At 38.3% G+C, this 22,921-nt stretch overlaps 1 long non-coding RNA gene across 3 annotated transcripts in view; it reads right to left on the bottom strand.

Annotated features, from left to right (window-relative positions):
• The window catches only part of LOC127467924 (uncharacterized), a 29,539-nt gene extending 8,697 nt beyond the window's left edge, over positions 1 to 20,842 (bottom strand). Inside the window, exons 1-4 of one of the 3 annotated variants that reach the window (XR_007903350.1) lie at positions 20,707 to 20,842; positions 15,975 to 16,085; positions 13,836 to 13,922; positions 9,863 to 10,553 (exon numbers count right to left, since the gene is read on the bottom strand). This is a non-coding gene — a long non-coding RNA (uncharacterized LOC127467924). Of the gene's footprint in view, positions 1 to 9,862; positions 10,554 to 12,520; positions 12,623 to 13,835; positions 13,923 to 15,974; positions 16,086 to 20,706 lie in introns of those variants that run through there. The other 2 variants (XR_007903349.1, XR_007903348.1) reach the window with 2 other exon arrangements.
• Positions 20,843 to 22,921: the final 2,079 nt, after the last annotated feature.

Below are 22,921 nucleotides of genomic sequence, written 5' to 3'. Positions count from 1 at the left end.
AGTGTATCTCAATTAAATAGAATGTGCTGCATCAGCATTTCATTTTATGAATGCTCTGAGAAGGCATTTGATTAGGATTTTGGAATGGTTTGTGTGATTGCTATCATTATTGAAAATTTAGATGGGAATGTAGAAAGAACTTACGGGAATCAGTATTTATGGCAATTAGGAACCTATCTCTTGGGCCTTTAAGCAATGACCAGTTAAAGTTTTTTTGTGTGGTTTGTATGTACTAGTTTGGTCCTATGTTGACCGGGTTAGTTGTATTGAAAAAGGATCTTTAAAAAGTAAATCTAGGAGTAAGTATGTGCCTGGTCTTGAAGGCTTAAAAACTTTGATTTGCCTTTTAAATTTTTCACATGGCTCCAAAGAGCTCTTTTTCTGCACATGTGAGTTTAAAAGTTCAATGCTTACATAGAACTTACCAGTGTCTTCTTATGTCTTTGTATCTGATCTCACTCATTTTTAAACATTGTATGGAACTATTATGTGTTTTAAACCTGGTGTAAGGTAAATTCATAAACCAGAAAGTTTCATTGTGACACTCAATGTGCATCCAATCAATCTGTATTTCCAGAATAAGACTAGATTTCTCTTCTGCATTTTTATAGATATTTCTTAGAAACATCTAAATTCTTATTGAAATAATTCTCATCTGCCCAAGCCAAATAAATATGGTATCCAATGTAACACAAAGAGTAAATGAGGGTAACAATTATTCTTTCAGGAAAGAAAAATGATGATGTGGATATTTCAGTGGCATAAATGACTCATTCTGTAACTTCTATTTCACAAGGCTGTATTCTGATATACTTAGTTTACGACAACAGAAGTGACAAGAAGCCCATTTGTGAATAATGTTGTTATTATGAGAAAGAACTGAGGAACTACTGAATGTCATGAATGTCTCTATTTACATCTTCTAGCCAAGAGCACAGAAAGATCATGCAACTTAACAATATTTGCCCATGAGTTTGTGTAAGCCTAACCATCTTTTGAAAGTTATTGACAGACTATTCCGGAGAGATAATCAGAATAAAAGGATAAATGCATTGCAGATGTTTTATTCTTCCCCTCTGTATCTGGGCACTGCTCTGATCTTGTCATGTACAATCATGTGCTGACTGCACAGATGAAGTCTATGTCACCTTTGAAAATGGGAGTCCACTTATCCACTAATGCAAGAAGGAATTTACCTGCTTAATTCCCATTAGCATTAATGGGAGTTACATGCCTAATACTGCTCAGCAGTGGTGAGAAATACACCTTAAATTTTCAGCTGCTTGAAATAGCAACCTCTGCAACCACACATAAGAGATTATAAATAAAGAAACAATAGAAACAAAGCAGGCTCCTAAGAGGTACCATCAGTGTATAGATAGAAACAGACAATTTTCCCCTCAGCAAGCTTCTCTGCTTAAATCATTTTAGTAAATAAATATTTAACAAGTGACAGAACTTAATTGATGTTTATATTTACACGGCAGTTAATTTATATTCTGCTAAAGCTGAATCCTCCATCCAGAATAATGCTTTATATCCCTCTGTGATGGCAGACACCCAAACAGCACAGTTGTGTTTTTGAAGAAACCCATAACAAGAAAAAAATGCACTACTCCAAATACTATATAAGTCATTACATTTTTCCCTCTCTTCAGCTGTCAGATACATTGCATTATAATATCAGATTGATATATCTAGTGTTATTTCAACATTTACCATTTTACAACAACAAATAGAAAACATATAAGGAAGCTTTGGTAACAAATCTTTCTTATTATGTATGTGAAGTAGACAGTTAGTCCAAGAAAAAAATATAACTGATGACAGATTTTATTTCAATCTGCTGATGCTTATTAAGACGTCTACAAAGAAAAAAGCTGTATCTGAATACATCTCTTTCTGCCAACAAAGGAAACTTTTAATTGCTTTAATCAACATTTGCTTTGTCTTTGCAGTGACATAGTAAAACAAGTCAGGTACAATCAGTAAATATTTTTTAAAGAAAATTTGTAAGCAGAGGCTTCAGATGATTTTTATTATTTGTGTCTAGAACATGGTTAAGTCTATGTTACAGATGCAACATCATTCAAAATTCTTAAATTTGCTTTATAAAACAGATTTGTACTTGATTTTATTTTATATCATTTTAGCATGTGGAAAAAGAAACCGACATAAATCCGATCAAATTTCTCTCCCACAAAACCCTACAGCAAACGCAGTAGAAGCTATATCAGATTTTAGAAATCAGAGCACAACCCAAGGAAAAAAGCTGCATGTTGACAAAGATATGCAGCTAAAAAGATAATAATTTGACAAAATCCATGTCAGCCAACAGGGTTTAGAGAAAGCAATCCATTATTTCTTTCAGCTCATAAGATCTTGATTTTATATCCTGATGAGTCTGTAGCTCAGTCTTCTAGTCAGAAAGAAGGGTCAAAAAATTCCCTTCCAACTATTAAAAAAAAAAAAGAAAAAGGAATAAAAGAAATCACAACACCAAAATCTCTCTTGAACTGGAAATGGACGTTGGTGTTTGCACGCAGGAATACTCAGCCCTTTCTAGATCAAGCTCAAGGGAATCAATTTTTCAAATTTCTAAACTGGTTAGATAAAGGCATGGTCCTGCTGAAGGGATGGACTATTCACCTATCCAGAGGAATCACAGAATCACAGAACAGGTCAGGTTAGAAGGGACCACAGTGGGTCATCTGGTCTAACCTCCCTGTTCAGGCAGGGTCATCCTAGAGCACATTGAACAGGATTGCATCCAGACAGTTCTTGAAGATCTCCAGGGAGGGAGATTCTACACCCTCTCTGGACAATCTGTTCCAGTGCGTGGTCACTGCATAACTTCCTTATATTCAGATGGAACTTCCTGTGCATCAGTTTCTCTCCACTGCTTGGCACCACTAAGAAGAACCTGGATCCATCCTCTTGTTGCCGTTTGAAGTTCTACAAGGGAAATTGCCGGATTCTGCAACTGGGATGGGGCAACCCTGGATGTTTGTACAGACTGGGGAATGAGATATTGGAAAGCAGTCCCACTAAAGGGACCTGGGGGTCCTGGTTGGTGGCAAGCTGAATCTGAGTGAGCATTGCCCTGGCAGCCAGAAGGGCCACCTGTGTCCTGGGGGGGCATCAGGTAAAGCATTGCCAGCCAGTTGAGGGAGGGGATTGTCCTGCCCTGCTCTGCACTGGTGCAGCCTCACCTTGAATATTGTGGCAGTTTTGGGCACTGTAATATCAGAAAGATATTGATCTCTTAGAGACTGTCCAAAGGCGGGCAACAGAGATGGTGAAGGGCCTTGAGGGGAAGCCGTATGAGGAGTGGCTGAGATCACTTGGTGTGTTCAGCCTGGAGAAAAGGAGACTGAGGGGAGACTTCATTGCAGTCTGCAACTTCCTTTTGAGGGGAAGAGAAGGGGCACACACTGATCTCTTCTCTGTGGTGACCAGTGATAGAACCCAAGGAAATGACCTGAAGCTGTGTCGGGGAGGTTTAGGTTAGATATTAGGAAAAGATTCTTCACCTAGAGGGTGGTTGGGCACTGGAACAAGCTCTCTGAGGAAGTGGTCATGGCACTGACAGACTTCAAGAAGGATTTGGACGATACTCTTAGGCACATGGTGTGACTCTTGGGGATGGTTCTGTGCAGGGCTAGGAGTTGGACCCAATGATCCTTGTGGGTCCCTTCTAACTCAGTATACTCAGTGGTTCTGTGACACCCTCCCTTCAGATACTTGTATTCATAATGAGATCCCTTCTACATTTTCTTCTAGAGGCTGAACGGGCCCAGCTCCCTCAACCTTTCCTCATAAGAGAGTTGTTCCAGTCCCTTTAATCTTTTTTGTTGCCCTCTGCTGGACCCGCTCCAGGAGCTCCATGTCTCTCTTGTACAGAGGAGCCCAGAACTGGACATGGCACTCCATATGGGCCCTCACTAGGGCTGAATAGAGTGGCAGGATCATCTCACTTGACCCTTTCCCTGGGATGTATTAGGTGCTCTTCCTAACGCACCGCAAGATACCATTGGCCTTCTTGGCTGCCTGTACTGGTGCCTGGTGTTATCCTTCCCCATATGCAGGACCCTACCTATGCCTTTTTTGAACTTCAGATAGTTCTCTTCATCCTGTCAAGGTCCTTCTGAAGAGCTACACAGCACTTTGGGGTATCAGCCACTCCTCCCAGCTTTGTGTTGTCAGTGAACTTGTTGAGGAGGCATCTATACCTTCATCCAAGTCATTGATGAATAAGTTGAGCAATACTGGGCCCAGAACTGAAGCTTGGTGGACACCACTAGTGACAGGCCCCCAGTTAGACCCTGTGCCACTGATTATGACCCTCTGGAACCTGCCATTCAGTCAGTTCTCAATCTACCTCATTGTCCACTCATCCAGTCCACATTTCCTGAGTTTGCCTATGAGGATTTTGTGATAGACAATCATGAAAGCCTTGCTGAAGTCAAGGTAGATCATATCCACTGGTCTTCCCTCCTCTGTCTAGGTAGTAGTTTCATCATAGAAGGTAATCAGGTTGATTTAGCATGATTTATCTTTAGTGAATCCATACTGACTTTTCTTAATCACCTTCGTGTCATCCATGTGGATAGAGATGCCCTCCAGAAGGAGATACTTCATCACTTTTCCAGGGATTGAGGTGAGGCTGACTGGATGGTAGTTTCCTGAGTCCTCCTTCTTGCCCTTTTTGAGGTGACATTTGCTTTCTTCCAGTCTGCAGACACCACTCCTGATCACCATGATCTTTCAAAGATGATTGAGAGCAGATTTGCTATGGTGTCCGCCAGCTCTCTCAGCACACGTGGATGCATTCTGTCAGGGCCCATGGTCTTGTGGATGTTAGTAATGGGCCCACATTATCCTTACTTTTCCTAAACATGCTTTCACCCAGTATCTCTGCATTTATTTGCCCTTGTAAATACAGAACTCTTGTCCATTATACAGGAAGGTAGGAGAGAGTTGAGACTATGCCTTTGTCCCTTTCTGCAGCTCAAATAGGATTGCTCAGTGTTAAGGCCCTTATGAGTGGTTCTTAACTATTGTCCTTGTCATGGTTTGAGAGCTCCAAAAATCCAATTCCCTAGTCCTAGCCCCCTCTGACGTCTCAATCCAATGTGAGATGGGTTTTCCAGACAACCACACAAGACTCAAAATGGGGGAAAGGGAGTATATATTACAATGACTGTACAAATAAATACTACAATACATTATATACAATCTTAGCTATCTCTACCATGACATAAGTATTTACAATGGATCAAATCTCTTCTCCCCTCCAAATAAAAGTCCAGGAGGGAAGGAAAGATCCCTTCTTCAGAGCAGCAATGTCTCTAAGGCAGCAGGTCTCTTTGTCTCTATGCAGCAGCTGTAACTGGATTGTTGTAGCTGGATCTCTTCTCAATACACACAAGGGGGTCTCCAAGCCCCTTGGCCCGTCGTCTCCAAACGAGGGTCTTCAAGACACAAGGGGGTCTCCTTTCACCCCTCTTGGCTCTCCTTCGACTCCAAGCGAAGGTCTCACCCATGGACTGCCAGCAGGGACAAAACTCACTTCACCACGGGGCAGAAGTGCAGGGGCATCTCCGTGAAAGTCCCTTCCTCAGGGGGTTCACCCCTGAGTCAGAACATCTTGGGTAGCTTTCAGTTGAAAGCCTTTGCCTCAAGAGTTCTACCAGAGCTCCTGTGCTCTGTCTCAGGCTGCTAGGCTTGGCGGCAGCAGCAGCGAGGGGGGGCCAAGGTCACCCCCTCTGCATTCCTTCTCCGTCCCGGTCCAGCTTTTCAGGACGCTCTGAGCTTCTCAGCTCCTCTCTGCAGTGCATGTTGTACTTCACCGTTCCCTTCCAGGAGGTGAGGGGTCTCCAAGGAGTTTGGGGGCTTTTTGGTTTCAGTTCTTACCCCAAAACTCTGTTTACTCTCTCTACTGCTCTCTCTCTCTCGGCTCTCTCTCTCTCCTTCCAGGAGTTCTCTCTGTGTGCTGCATGTCTGTTGTTTCTGCTGCTCGATCTTATCTCTCCTGGCTCCCTGCCACCGCTCCGGCCAGTGTTGTTCTGCCACTGCTTCTGCTGTTCACTCACAGTGGAGAGAAACTCCTTTAGCTTTCAGCTACAGGTACCTAGCCCAGCCTTATGCTGTTCCAAGCCCCTGCAGCCACCCGCTGGGGGCTGGGGGAGACCCAACCCCCAGTGGGGCTGTTTCTCCTCGTGGCTCCTACAACATGGCTGCTTCTTCTACCAACAAACTACAACTACCTTCTCTTCCGTTCTTAGTGTGATATGTTTATATTTTGCAGAAGCACTCATTGGGTTAAACTTCAAAACTTCAAGGGTCACCACCCCCTGGGGTTTTACCATTTTATAACTTCAGGGGGAAAACTGTTTCCCCCTACCACAGTCCTGCAGAACATTCCCAGATGTTTCAAGCACTGTCAGTATCTGTCAAGTTATGTCTCCTACTGCACACAGGTTGCATTTGCACAAATATATTTTTTAAATGAATACTGATTTTAAATACCTCTGGGCACTGAATTCCTTTAACAGATCTCAATATGTGCAGTAGCTGTTGCACTATCATTATATACTGTGTGTTAGATGAGTATCAGGCTAAGAGAACATTTGATTTCTGTGTAACCAGTATGACTATCTTTCTTTAATGTAAATACATACACCAAAATGCTTTTATTGGAATGTCTTCAATATGCAATAGGACAAGAGGCCTCACCAGCATCATCAGGTCTTATTCCTAGCATATTTCTGAGCTTAGTGTCATGGCATCCCTCAGACTACCAAGTAAAGAAATGGGATTGAGAAGAAGAAACAGTAATTTAGCTCTTCTAGGTCTTTCTTTCTCTGGATGCAAAATTTTCTCAATCAATTAGCTGGAAAATCAGCTAATCCTGTTTTCAAGCTGCAACAAAGACCATGAAATACCTGTTCATCTCTTCACAGTCACTGAGGATGGCTCGTAGCCTACCATGTGAAATCCATCAATACACAGCCAAAATGCCCTGGTTGAGCATGCTGTTTCTGTCATCCAACCTCAACGTTTAACTGAGGTCTGTGATCTTCCCAGGCTTGCTGCATGTTCAACAAACATGAAGAGAAATAAGCTTCTTCAGAAGAGACCTTGAAGAAAGAGATTGATGCACGTACTCTGAATTACCCTCTCAAGAGGACTGTGGATCCCATCTCTCTCCCCCTGATCTACACAAAATTTAGGAATCCCAACCCAGGTATGTGTCTTCGGCACTTAAGTCTAGGAAAAGAGCATTGGTGCCTCAGGGAACATCTTGGACCCCAGAAAAAGCACTCAACTATTATAATATAGGTCATCAGTAGATAAAGCTAATCAACAGAAATAATTTTGATGGAAAAATCAATGTCAAAGTCACACTGACTTCAACAGGACCAGTATTTCATCCTATGTGATTTTAAACCAGCCACAAAATGGACATTTCTGTGTTACTGACATTGGGGCTATCATTTTATGCCTAATGCAGACAGTAAACCTTTCACTTGCTAGATACGAGATGGACAGACTCATACAGAAATAACCCTTCAAGGATAAACACTCTTTTTAAATCACTGAAGAATTTGAGTGGGACCTTAATCACTAGCACAGCCTGGCAGGTCATTTTTTTGACACTTACACACAATTTTGAAAATCAGCCAGAACTGACAGGTGCAAAGTTTCTGCACTCCTGTTATACAAAATAATTCAGTAGTAAATGATCATATGTGGCCTTAATATCTATCTATCTATCTATCTATCTATCTATCTATCTATCTATCTATCATCTATCTATCTATCTCTCCAGAGATGTTTTGGAAGTTACTGGTGTCCAATAATGGAGGAATATAATACACAACTGTGCTTAAATAAAGCAGAAAATTTAAGGTATTTAGATTTTTAGTAGGATTAGTATGTTTTCTCTTTGGACTTTTCTGTAATACTAAATGATTTACCACCATTGGTAGATCTAAAAATGAAAAAAAAAAAAGAAAAAAAGAGTAATCAAGGTCCCACTATCTGTGTGATAAAGCCATCCCTCAGAAAGCTTAATCCTGAAAACCTTAGCAAGCAAGCTGCATTTATGAAATTTATACAGGAAGCATATGATTATATGTTGAATCAGAGTCTAAATCAGCAATGTATAATATAGAGGTCATTCAGGAAACAGCAGTTCTAAGCAAAGGTCTTCCAGGCAAATTCTCTGGTTCTCCAACCTTCACCTTCTCCTCAAACTTACTCCTGTCCCCTGCAGAGTTATTGAGGGACCAGTAATGACACTCCCCCCCTTACCCTCAATTTAATAAAGTACTGAAACTGTATATTATTTTATTGACATTTTAACTTTCACATATCATAATTGCATGATCAATATTTTGCATGATTAATGAGAGAAACCAAAAAATAGGTGAATGTTTGATTTTTTTTTCCACTACCTACTGACCAAATTCCCTATGCACATCTAAGCATACTTGTTAAATGACAAAATTAATAATCAGCAAAACAATTCCACTCAAAAAATCTCCTTACTTATACCAGTATTTCTCACAAATCCTGAATTCGTGCCTACATCCAAAGTAAAGTCTAGGCAAAAGCCCTTGTAAAAGCCTGACGAAGTGATCAAGCGAAGCTGGAAGATGATGTTGAACTCACTGTAGAACTGTTGAACACAAGTTCCCTTTCTGAAAATGTCAGGGTATCAAAACTCTTCACTGCCTTTGGACACTTCTCTTGGGACAACAACTGACACATTTTTGCTCTAATAGTCGACCTCAAATTTCCAACCATTAAGTTGGGTGAAATGAAAATGCTTTGTGTTGGTATTCAGAGTACTTTGAAATGGAAAATCAAGTCCATTCATTTCAAATACTCTGTAGTGGTTACCGTTTCATACAGGGTGGACTGTATCAGACCTTGGGGCCAGAATTTCAAGTCTCTATTTCTAGATATGATACTGAAAGCATGTTCATGTTTTAATAAAACATGATTTTTGTTGTACCAATGCCTTGTAACATGTGCAATATGGATATTAAATCATGAAAACTACTACATTATTTTTTCATAAGTTGGTAAAACAGAGAAAATAATAGAAAAAACCTTCACAGTTGTCATAAACATGCCATAAACTCTATTTTATTTAACAGAAATACACATTAGCTTCAACTGTGTTAAAAACATTTATCTAAACACAGGGTTTTAATATATTTTTTGTTGTCATCTGATAACTACTGTAATAATTATTCAACTAATTCCTCTGAAAGAATAAATCTTACAAAAAGTGGACATGTTATACCAAGTTTTGTGCGTCACTTCCCTGAATGTTTGATTTTTTTAAAAATCAGAATAGTAGAGACACTTGCATTTTTTTACATGAAGTCCAGAAATCTAGTTATTCAACTGATGTTAAATGTCTAAAATTCCATAAAAAGGGATTGAATATTTTCATTAGATAAGCTTTTTTGCCAATAAACAATGGTAACAGAGGAGAAACCAGTCCTTTCTCTAATTCATATCTTAAGATAAAGTTGAAGGATTAAAATAAGAACAATAAATATGTTATCTTCCTATTATTATGAAGTGTATCTCAGTTACATTGAACTATAATAAATAAATGACAGGAAAAATAATCTACTTGGTTGGAATAAGTGTCATACAATACTTTGTATAAAAATAAAAAAAAATTCAGGATAGAAATCCTGAAGTTATTATTATGCTAACTATCTAACAAGTATCAGACAAAAAATGCAAGCTATTAATTAAATAAACCTAAATATATGAAGAAAAACAAAAGAGGATAACATTTCACACAACACTTAATTTTATTTATTTAGTCTTGTCTCAGGCACTTGTAATATTTAAGTGTTACACAATTACACAGTACAAAGCACTAAAACCACTGAAACAAAATTCAAAAAGCTCAGATATCTAGCCAAGACAGCATCAATCAAACCTCCTATCAAAAGAAATCAATTGCTCACAGGTACAAAAAATAGGAAAAAAAGGAGAATAGCAGGAATGAATTACACAGTGGAAAGGACAAAGAGTGGCCAAGAATAAGCCATCCTAAATCACAATGACCACTTTTATAGTACTGTAGGTATTCACAGTACTTTAGACACAAAACCAAACCCTGTATCACTCTGTAGCAACAGATTTCAAGCATAAATGCTGTCAACTCTCCAAGAACAGTGAGAGGAGGGGACAGGGTACCCAAATAAAGTTAAACACATAAAACCCACACACATACAGTAAATGCTAGCACATTCTGTTCAGTATATTTACCTTTTAAGAACAAGACTATAAGCATGGAATGAGGTTAGAAAAGAATTTCCTTTTTTTTTTAAAACATGACACATATAATACATAACTCAGATAATCTTCTCACAGACATTTGAGAATTGACCACAAAGTGAATAAGCCTTGCAGCATAGTGGGAGCTATGCTCATTCTTCTCCAGAAGTGCAAATGACAGGCAGGTTCCATACAAGCTGCAGCTTCCAGATCAAAGAGTTCTTTTCAGGATCAAACTGTGACAAGGTTAAGTTTGGTAAATGACAGAGACAGATATCACTGTCCCTAACCTTAGGCAATACCTCTAGAACAGAAATTGTAACATCACATTAGGTACCCAAGATACTTTTCTGTCTCAAAGGGAAATACAACACTTAAAGTTGGTTAAATGAGAAACACCAGTGACAAAGGTTAGCTAAAGTCGCATGCCTTCTTTGAGATGCCTTCCTGGCATCTTTGGAAAGGCACTTTGCTACCTAGGAATCCACACTGCAAAAATGATTTTTGAAGGAAAGTTCCTCCCTATTTTTTCCCCCAAGAATTTAATAATCTCTTTACTTCCTATTAAAAGAAAAAGATATGTCTGTGTAGCCATTGACAGCACACTTCTCAAACTTGTTTCTCAGAGTGAAGCACTGCAGCCAATTTGGGTGTATCTACATGAGTAAATAAAAATGGGCCAGAGACCAGTCTCTGACCTCTCTCTTTGAGGCCAAAAGGCTCTGACTGGCAGATTTTATACTCCTTAGGACTAGTCTCCTCTAGAGAGATTTGCCCTGCAGTCAGCATAGGAAGAGTATGAACTAAGAGTTAAGCAGTGTGGACAACAAGGATTCGGTGCTGAAGCCTGCTCTTCTGTTATCTTTTATTTAGAGAATGCTCCCCCCACTGCTCTGGGGAAAGAGCATTGCTTGTTCTCCCTAAGAAAATATGCAAGAGAAAAACAACATTTGTAAAATGGGATAACAGAATGTATTATATCATTTGTCAGAAATTGGGAAAAAATATACTTTCGGGACACAAATATTTTTATGTTTCAGCCTTGAAAGCTAAGCACATTTTAGAAGAAACTACTCTTGTTTTAACCTGGTTATAGAGATATACTTACTGTGACAAGACGGATTTGAGATTCATTGGGCCAGAAAGGAAAAGTAAACTGGGAATATGGCTTTCTAGTCTGGTGATGCTGGCTGCTCAGTGATTCTAGGTTCTGTCCCTGAAAATATATGTCATTTTGGCATTTAAGTCAATGATTGTTGAATGCAAAGTTCAGCAACGTGATTACACAAGTAGGGACAAGAAATACAGGACTCTCCCCCTGAAATGGGTGCCCTAAACATTCACACTCAGTGGAGGCGTTCATAACTGCTACTGTTCTAGCAACTAGAACCTTCTCCTGGGACAATGTAAAGGAACAGGGACTGCCTATATGGATGTTCTAGCCAGTAAACATGGGAAAAAAATAAAACATCACTCTTTTTCAGGGAGAGAGAGAAAGATTTACTTTGTATTTTTTAGGGATCTTGATAGTACTGGGAGAAAATGAGTATGAAAAACTGCATGGAGTCCCAACAAAGCTTAAATAGAGAAAGGCTCCATTTCTGAAATGAAAAGGAATATTAGGCAAGAACTAGGGCATCACAGTGTGTCTCTTGCTGTTCTTGGAAAGCGATAAATCAAAGTGCCCATTGAGCAACAAATATTTCCAAGAGTGCTGTTTTGATCTAATTTCCCTCTAAGTCTCAGTTTAGGTGTCTAGACCTAATCTTAGAAATTGCACTGCTCTAAAAATATATTCACATGTGGTGAAACGTGTCTATGCATCTGCAGTGGCACACACATATCCACATTCTACTGTAATCTCTGTTATCAGCTTAGACAAAATCATTGAGCAAATCGCATTAATACTGTCTCCTATCACTACCTAGTTTTGGTGTTATGACTACTCATCACCACTGAGAGGACAGAAAAAGTGAAGATTTGGCAGCTGTGGATGGCAGACAGGCTTTCTTGAATTTAGCTGCTGTAGTCACTGTGACTAAATACCCTGAATAATGCCTAGCTTAAATCATCATTTACAAAATAAGGAACTGATACCAAGCTGATGCAAAGAGGTGTACGATAATGAGGAAGACAAAAAGAACTAAATCCATGTCAAGTACTATTATAATTTCATGAATGGCAGTTAGGTACTGACCATTATCCACTTTTTTCTTGCAGCCTTTTCTTCACTACCCCCAGGGAACACAGTTTCTGATGAGTTTCACCCTGTCTGGAGTCAAGTTTCAGGCTCTGAATCAGAAACCTAAAAATTATACCAGGACAAATATCTTTCTATGATCCCATTCTTCTAGGAGATGCAACAAATGAGACACCTTCCTCATCAGTGAAAAATTAAAATTATGCAATAAGAAAGTGTCTATCTCAGCAGTGAGATATTGAGTTTAGTCATGAGGATGTAGAACAATTGCATCAGTGTTAAACAAAGGAAGGGGTGGGAAAAACTTTTAATCTTTGTGTACTCAAATAAGTTCAACTCTAGACCCTGAATTTCTAATTAACTCCTAAAAGTTTGCTACCATTTTTACTTTGATCTCCTGTCTAAAATCACAATCACACAAGCAAAGAAATAAATAGTGAAGACATTCAAATGACAGGGAAACTGTAAAAGAACAAAAACCCACAACAGCCATGGAAATCTATCTCTTTCTTGGAATAGATCTGAATAGGCATCATATTAAAAAAGTATCTCCAACAATGCTATGCATGTGAAGACTCCTTAGATTGCACTGTCTAAGGCAGTTGTGGTAAAAATGGTGTTCTGACCATCCAGGAATTACATGCACGGAGTATTACCATATTCTTGGCAAATCCTTACACAAGGCTAGGACTGAGGTGAATACATATGTTAATGCTCACCAGATCCTTCATACAGATAATCTGTACCAAGTACTTCTCTTGATATGAATAATACACCTTATTACTCACTTCATGACCTATTGAGTAATGCAAGTGTGTTATGCAAAGACAAAACCTTAAATCCATATTTGTACTTTTATTTTGCTAGTGGATTTTTATTTTGTTCAGTATGAAGCACTATCTTTAATCCTAAAAAGGGCTTGTTATACAATTCTGCATTGTACCACAAGATTGTTCCATTTGTTAAATGGAGTAATATTATTTTGCCCATCTGGTAAATCACTCTGGGGTTTGCAGAAGAAACAGGCGTATTTATTTTAACTGTTGGATGTTAGTCTCTGTAAGAAGACAAAGTAATTATGTCTTTTGCTATGCCCCTACCCAAGCACACAATATACATGTATATAAATAAAATGGAATGTAATTTTGACCTTTAAGTCTTGGTTCTGGCATGTTGCATTACTTACTTTATGTCAGACCTGTGTAACATGATACAGATCTGTATTCTGGTATCACTTGTTCAGTCAGAATCAGTGTTTGTTTTACCATCTTGCAAAAGCAGTAACTCTTACAGCTGTCCAGATAGATACAAATCTCACCTGAAATATTCAGAATGAATTCTAAGACGGTTTGCTGGCACCCAGAGGGGAAACTGTAGTGCTCTTGCTCCTTTCTTCTACCAAGATCTGAACACGGAGAAAAACAATATTTACAACTGAGTGAGTTTCCAAACTGCCTAACTTTTCAGTTGTGTGTTTTTTATATGTTAAATATGGTTCAGAAGATTAAAGTCTTCGTTTTAGGCAAAGAAAGGAAATAATGTTTCCTGTCCCATTTGCCAAGCTAAGTGAACAACTGTTCCAGCACAATTAGAATTGTTAATTGATTTGAAAACATAGGGCTTTGAAGGTGGAAAACTGCTGACATTATTTCAATGGGGAAATGCACTCCTGAGAGAGAGCACTGCAGTACAATTTCTCTCCTTGTTTTGTTGAATATACATCTATAAAAACACTGTGAATCATGCAGTAAAAACTGCTGTGCTGATATCATAAATCTCTGATAATAAAAATTTCATTGTTGAAACAATAAAATAGACTTTTATTATAACACAGAGTATCCACCTAAACATTGTCCTTTTAGCTTCTTTGAGTTAAATGTATGCACAGTTTTACAGTCTATAAACAGATCTGGAATAAAAGTTAATAAATGTCAAAATTTGCATTTCAAAAAATTCTTCCTGCATTTTAGGGAAGATCAATCTATGAACCTTTCAACATTATGTCAAATGAAATGCTAATTGTACCTTTAGGAATTTCAGAGACAGTGACAAGAAACTAAATGCTCTGTTCCTTTGCATCAGCAAGTCGAGGATAATTGTATATCTACTCTTGTGAACTTCTAAGAAAAAAAGAAATGCTAAGGAAAAAGGGTTTTCTATTCTTTAACTCAGGAGAGTAAACTCCTTCAGCCACCCTTCATCAATCTACCTTCAAATAAATTGTGTTAACATGTTGACAATGGACAAATCACACAGAGCTACATTTATTCATTTTATAATAGGTTTGTCAAATGAACTTCAGCTAGAGATTTAAGAGTAAGAAACATTTCCACCCAGGAACAACAGGCTTTTTCTATCCAAGTTACTAGAATGGTTTGTACATAAATTTCTTTTTTTGGAAACAACTACCTTTTTTCTCCCTCCCCAAATATTAGTAAAGTACTACTTCTTTGAAGGGTAAAAACACTAAATATATAAAGAAGACACATAAGAGGTTTTTTATATCTTCTCTAGAAAAATTCATAATGCATCCCTTGTTTTGTTTAGGAATCAATCTTATCAGTTTATCTCTAGGCAGTATAAATTGCATGCCATAGTGGTAAGTGCAAGAACGCACTCATGCAATAAGGAAAACTAGTTGGAAAGTAGCACCTAATTCAGGTTTGCAATGTCTTCCCTGGTATTAGCCTACCCTCACTATTGGAATATATTTCCTACAGCTACACCGAGACAGTCGAAACATTCGCTTTCTGTGTGGAAATTGAGAGACAGAATAAACCCAGGGAAATGTTTATGCTCATGTTAACTTATCCAGTCAGCTTTATCCTGATTAGGCCTGGACTAGGCATCTTCTAACTCTCTAAGTCCTTTAGAGAGCATACAATCTGTGGTTTCCAAAACAGAGACCAGCCTCATCCTGCCTTTCTGGCTTATGGTCTATAGGTCTACATTTGTATATTTTAGATCATTCAGTGTAAAAATAGTTCAAACTGTATTTCATCTAGAAGTTATAAAATGCAGCCACACTTTGCAGCTAGAATTCAGATTGGTGAAATTACTTCTCTTTGTGTTACCACTATATATTTGAAAAGGAAGCTGCAGATCTTACACTTAAGTATTTGAGCCAGATCCTGCTATCAGTAAAATTGAAAGCAATTTTGTCTTTGGTGTGCATAGGAATTAGGTGGGATCCTTGTATTTATAGGTCTACAAGAGTATGTAACAACTGACATATTTTTTAATTTACACTAAGTAAATGTGAAATTATGTGTTCAGAAGTGATATATTTAAGTAATTTCAGCTCTGTGTAATCTCTCACTGCTAGAACACAAGCTACTCCCTAGCTCAAATTTGATATTCATCAATTTTCTTTCAAAAATGTTAATCTCTATGCCATCTCCATGCTATATAATAGCTAGATAATCAGAAAATGTGGTAAACATGGTTCCTTACCTACCTAGTACTTCTTTTTATAGCAATTATTTCCAAATGTATGATTCCTCTGTTCTTCAGTAAAACCAATTCCTGATGCTCTGTTTTAACAAAATGTTATTCAGCTTTGCATTCACTATAGGTATATTGGAATAAGAAGCAATACACATTAGAAATAATAGAATTTTACAAACAACATTTTACAAACAACACTGTACTACACCTTTTTGGGGTAAGTGTGTTTCAGTATGCCTGTCAAATTTTTAGCCATAATTTCAATACATATTTTATGGATTTAGGCAACTCACTGGGGCCCTTTCTTCACCAATATATCTTTCACAAATATGAAGTTTTCAATGAGGTGGATTTTTATTTTCATTTAACTTCGTGTCTACATAAAAAAAGAACAGATAGGAAACAGACAGAACTTTCTTAAGCACTATGTTCATATCTTTTTTTTTTAGGAGTCAAAACTGCAGGCTAATAAAGACCATTTAAAATAAAAGGGACCATTACTCCTCAGTTTTATATGAGCTTACATGCTTTCATTGTGCAAAGTGTGTTATTAATTTAACATGCCAGATTCATAGGTTTCTGCAATATCAGGTTTGATGTATTCATTATCGGCACTCAGTACATTAATTCACGCTGAAGTCCGGTAAATCAAAATTATACCATCTGGCTTCCTGTTCTTAATGATGAATTTGATGTAGGGGTGATTAAGATTGTTAGGCTTTTGAATTTTAATGTAAAAATTAGGGGATTAAAAAGGCATTTAGAAATGACCAATAGTTAGAATAAACTTACTGACAGGATCTAATTTGTGTACTTGCTAGTAAAGCTCCATTTTAATTAGCAGCCCCAGTCTTTCAGCACAAGCTCAAAGAGACAGAAGTTTAGTGATTAAGAAGATGAAGCTGTTAAATTGATAAATTGACCTTGAAATACTTGTAACTGTGGGGGATGGCCTAGTCGTTGTATGGTTGGTATGTTGTGCTACCACATAGGGGAAAGAGTTTCACAATTGACCCTGGTAATTCTGCCTTTTTAGATGATTGACCAGCTGGGGATGGGACAAATCACAGAGGTGACCCCCTCAAAGTCTAAATTCAATAGCTCAGTTTGCAAGCAAATAAATTCCATTATTATTCAGCACTTGCTGGCAGATAGCCTGAAATACCACCTCAGTTCTTCAATATCTTACTCACTACCTTTGCCAGAGAGAGGTGCTAAAACAAGGTAAAAACGATAATGGGGTTGAAACGACATCATAAGTTGAATGATGACCTGTCAGCTTCCATTGAGAGCAAAACAGTCAGGGACAAATTTGGCTCTCACTTGTCAAATGTTCTTGACAGTGGCCAAGCAGTCAAATCTTTGACAAGACAATTCCATTGTACCTATGATATTTTATTAATCTAAAACAAAGGCATTGCATATTGTTGCATGGAAATTGCTAGAAATCTTTAACAGGACAGATAAAATATGTAAGAGCTGTAGCATACAAGGGGAAGAGAGTTCTGCTTAGGGTGGTTGAGCTTGTTAGAACAGCATGACATCATGTGGAATCATATTAGGGTCAACAAGCTGCAACTCAAATTCATACACATAGTATGACTGAAATAATAATAATAAAAAAAAAAGCTATGTTCCCATGTTTTGGCAAAGTTCCAGTTATTTGTAGCTTCTCAGAGAAATGTGATAATATGTTAAATCTCACCTTCCCTTTAAAAATCCTAAAGGTAGTCACTCATATTGGTACACTGTGGCAGGTATAACTTACAAGAGAAAACGAGTACATTTGTACATATCAACAGTTTGAAGGATTCTTATTCCTTGGCAAGTCAGGGAATATTTTAAGTCTTATATTTCAGAGGAAATCGAATCTTGACTAACCACTGCAATTTATGTCATTTTAAATAAGATATATTTGAATAAGTATATTTTTCATGCCCTAAAAAGACTGATGTCTTCTTTTATAAGCTCATCCTGTGACACACTTGAGTAGGTAGGTATATTGATTTTTTTTCTTTTTCTGATGGCAATGAAGTGTAAATGGAAAATATCAGACTTGGCAATCACTTAAACCATGTGAAAATTTCAGAGTGAAGGCTATTAGAGTCACTTTGTGATCTCCCTAGATGACCAAGGAAAAAAACATTTCTACATTTCTTCAGATCCTTTGTGTGACAGCTAAGGAGAATAACATTTTTTCTAATATGCCAGTTTTACTCTCTAGTTGAGAATAACCTCAGTGCTTTCTTATGTCACTAGCTGAGAGAAGATGAAAGACCCAGCCTTGTGTAAATGGCTTTGTCTAACCATCAGTCTTTAGCTCTGCATGGCAGCTGTACTATTGACATTAGCTTGTGCACTGGGTGAAATTGAAGTGAGTTAAATGTGACCTTGGCTTAGTTGTTGAAGTAGAAATGAACTCTACTGGGAGTGAAAAAAAATAAGACCAGTTTCTCAAACTTCATTTTTTCTTTAATGAGTTTAACAGCACTCTTAGGATTTGGTACATTTTATAAAAAAGCTTTTATTTCCTTTTCTATTATACAGTGAGTAATCACCATTAGTAAGGTTAGCTTGCCCTTTTAGTATAAAATCCTGATTTTAGGTGTTTATATCCCAATTACTATAAAAAGCAGAACTGTCTCTCTCAAAAAAAAAAAAAATCCACTCTTTTCTCTATGTTGTCTGCTGTACCATTTCACAAAAACCTGTTACCACATTTATTAATTATAGTTAAAGCATTAAAAAAACTGCCAAATGTTCAGTGCTTCTAATGACTTTACATTTTCTTTATGTTATGTTGAAGTTAACTGAACTACTTACTGGTAAATCATATGCTCATGTGGGAAACATGCAGATAAGTGAGGATAGTTTGGACCCAACCCAGGATTTTCATGTTGTTTATATCCTGCTGTGTTTATATCCTTCTGTGTGTACATGACAACATGAGATATCTGAAGATGGGCACAAGAATCAGGAACAGCCAGCCACATTCTCACCCAGGTGTTAAGTTCACTGCGTATAAGGGTTCAACTGTGGATCATAGAATCATAGAACAGTTTGGGTTGGAAGGGATCATCTAGTTTCAGCTCCCTCTATCATGGGCAGGGATGCCACTCACTAGATCATGTTGCTCTGGGCACCATCCAAAGAGGTCTTGAACATCTTCTGGGATGGGGCATCCACAAATTCCCTGGGCAGCCTGTTCCAGTGCCTCACCACTCTGGTATTAGAGAATTTTCTCCTAATATTTAAACTAAATCTTTCCTCTTTTAGCTTAAAAATGTTCCCCCTTGCCTGACTGCTATCTACCCATGCAGAAAGTGAATCTCCCTTTTTTATAAGCCCCCTTTAAGTGCTGGAAAACAATGAGATCTCCCCAGAACCTTCTCTTCTCCATGCTGAACAACCCCAGCTCTCCCAACCTGTCTTTGTAGGAGAGGTGGTCAAGTACTCTTATTATCTTTGTGACCCTCCTCTATACCCATGCTAACAAGTCCACATCTTTCTTATGCTAAGGACCCCAGAGCTGTAGTCCAGGTGGGGTCTCATGAGGGCAGAGTAGAGGGGGAGAAACACTGCTGAAGTCTGCAAACACACACTGCCATCTTTTCATCCACCTTCTCCTCAGGGTTGCTGTCAATGACTTCTTACAGTCTGTACTCGTGTCTGGGATTAACACAGCAGCACTTTGCACCTGGACTTGTTGAACCTCATGAGGTTCTCATGGGCCCACTTCTCAGGTCCCTCTGGATGGCACCCCTTCTTTCTGTTGTGTCTACTGCGCTGCTCAGCTCTGTGTCATTTGCAAACTTGCTGAGGGTGCACACAATCTTTTTGTCTATGTCATTGATAAAGATTTTAAAGAGCACCAGTCCCAGGACAGAGCCCCGACAGTCACCATTTGTTCACTGTCCTCCACCTAGACATAGAGACATTGACCATATCTCTCTGGTTGCACCCATACAGCTAATTCCTTATCCACCCAATAGTCCACCCTTCAAACACAGGTGCCCAATTTGGTGTTAAGGATGTTGTGTGGGACTGTGTCAAATGTCTTACAGAAATCTAGGTAGATGACATTGATCAGTCTTCCCTTTTTGACCATTGTAGTCACTCCATCATAGAAGGCAGCATGTGGGTCAGGCACAATTTGCCCTTAGTGAAGCTGCGTTGGTGGTCTCAGATCACTTCCTTGTGTTGTATGTGCACTAACATTGCTTCCACAAGGTTATGTTCCATGGTCCTTTTCAATCACATCAGCCAGTTCCCTCAGGACCCTGTGATACATCAGGACCCAGAGACTTGTGCCTTTTCACTTCCACCAGATGGTCTCAAACTGCTCTTTGTTTACTTCTTTCCCCCAACCCCAATCTGGAGGTTCAGGGACTTGAGAGATGTGGGAAGCCTGACTGCCAGCGAAGACTCAGGGGAAGGACTTGCTGAGTATCTCAGATTTCTCAATATCCACTGTCACTGAAGTTGTACTGGGCTATGTATATCAGATGCTCCCACCAGCCCACAAGATAATCTCACTGAAATCAAACAGAAGTGTAAACCTCACATTCACTGTTGAGGTAATAAAGCACATATATAGAAAAGGATTTCAGAGGAAGTTACATAGTTGGCAACCAGAAGATGAGCTGTTCTGAGGCTCTGTGGACTCAGAAACATTACAGGAGAAAGAAGGCCAGAAACTTTCAGAGAAAGAATCAGTCGCAGAGAGAGAAATCTTTCCCTACCTTCCTGACTGCTGCTGAGAGACCTCAGCTCTGCTTCTCAGACTGAAGGCAGAATGCTCTGATCTTAGAAAATCTAGTCTTTGGTGCAGCAGTCCCAAAACTGAGCATACCTCTTGATAAAGAACAACTTGGTAGGAGACCTACAACAAAAATACAGTGATAACAGTTTGGGTGGATTAGGCAGGAGGTTGACTGCAGCTGTTTACCAAAAGACTATCCTTTTGTTCTGGGCATTTTGGTAAGCATTTTTTTTCCCAGAAGATGAACTTCAGTGAATTTACATTCACAGAATTGAACAGTATACTACCATAAACTACCTGAGGTATTGGTCAAAGTAATCAGAATGATAACTAAAAACAAGTGAAAGCTATTTTTTTTGGGGCAGTTTTATTTTTTTTAATGTAGATATATGAAGAAACCTGTTAATTTCAATGAAATCTCTCCAAAGAAAGAACTGAGAACTTATCAAAATGTTCTTATTTCATATTTTTAACCCTTTAGTTTTGAGGTTTATGCCCAATAAAGCACTATTTTGCTGGTCATATCTTTACATCAGTCAAATAATTACCACTCAATTTCATTTCCCGAGCCTTCTTATGTGGCTCTAATTTCAGTTTCTTACAATTTACTGCTTATAAGCAATGGGTCAAAGGTTTACGTGATATATTCCCTACATCTAGATTTTCTGTATTGCTGTTTGAAAATTGAAAATCTTTCTTTTCATCTTCAGTGTCTTTCTCTTATATTTTTCTGTATTATGTCATAACCATATATCTGTCCTTGGTCTTAGCCTTTTCAACTGCTCTTTATTTTAGTGTCCACCTTATTCATTTTGACTTATTTTCAAGTTTTGTGCAGTCATCAAATTTCAGCCTGTTACTGCACATTTTGTGTTTCAGGTTACTTTTATATAAGGTGAATAAAATATGTCTTATTAGTGTTACTTTGGCCTTATACTTGTCTGATATTTCCCTCATTCACAACTGTTACAACTTATAACTACCCTTTATAACATATATATGTCAATCCTTGGGACATTAATGTAACATTCTGTCAGTATCATAGATCACCAGGCCTGCAGAAAACTTCTCTTGAGTTCTCTGAAAAACCTTTGCTAGGAACTCAAGAGATAATTTTTCTGTAGTTTTTGTCTAATCCATTTGAATTTCTTTAAACCTTTTTTTGCAAACTAAGCAAAGTATCTCAATTCTGTAGTTGTCATAGTTTCTTTTTGTTGAATTTAATTAAGTTCATAAGTCTTCTGGATTAGAGGATTATATCACAGGAAAATCCTTTGATAAAATCAAGAATGAGTGGAAACTTTGTATTGTCAGAGTTTTAGAAATCATATGCGGGATCAGATTTATGTTTTTAAAGAAAGGCTGTCAAGCAAGGAGAGTTGTGGACTGGAAACTGCAGCCATTTCAAGCATCCTGTAGGTGAGCGGTGCAGGGCTAGGACATTCTGGACTGCAGAGAAAATGCCTGGCAATGTCAGATTCAGCCTTAGAAAAGCAGATGGCCAGAAGCAGTGACACAGAATACCAAAAGCATCTCCAGCACACAGAACAGAGAATATATGGCTATGTGTATTAGTGAGCATTTTCTCAGTATTACCAAAAGAGTGCACATTTCCATAACCCACCAAAGGACATGGCAAATGAACCAATTCATGACAGAATAGAATTACAGAACAACTCAGGTTTTAAGGGATATTGAAAGATCATCTGGTCCAACCTTTCATGGGAAAGGGAGCCTAGATGAGATTACTTAGCATCCTACCTAATTGCACTTCCAGGAGTGAGGACTTCACTCATTGTTCTCATCATAAAAAATTTCTTTCCTGTATCAAGATGAAACCTCTCCTAAGGAAACTTGAAGTTGTTGCTTCTTGTCTTCTCTGTGTTGTTCTTTGTGAAGACAGAGCCTCCATCTTCTTTGTAGCTGCCCTTTAAGTACTAGAATACCATGAAGGTGTCACCCTGTATCTTCTATTCACCAAGAAGAAAAGATTGAACTCCTTCAGTCTTTTCTCATAAGACAGGTTCCCCAGCCTTTTGATCATCTTTCTGGTCTTTATTTGAATTCTTTTCAGTACACCTCTCCACCTCTTTCTTGAAATGTGGGGAACCCAGTCCTGCCAGGGTCACAAAATCTCAAACAAATGGTAGTACTTCTTCAGAGAGGGGAAGGAGTAAAGCTTACATTTTGCTCTC

The sequence above is a fragment of the Manacus candei genome, unplaced genomic scaffold, assembly GCF_025592945.1.
Source record: "Manacus candei isolate 608988 ecotype Guabito, Panama unplaced genomic scaffold, ASM2559294v1 h1tg000014l, whole genome shotgun sequence".
Lineage (NCBI taxonomy): Eukaryota > Metazoa > Chordata > Aves > Passeriformes > Pipridae > Manacus > Manacus candei.
The sequence above is the reverse complement of the archived record's forward strand: the minus strand, read 5'-3'. Positions and strand labels throughout refer to the sequence as shown.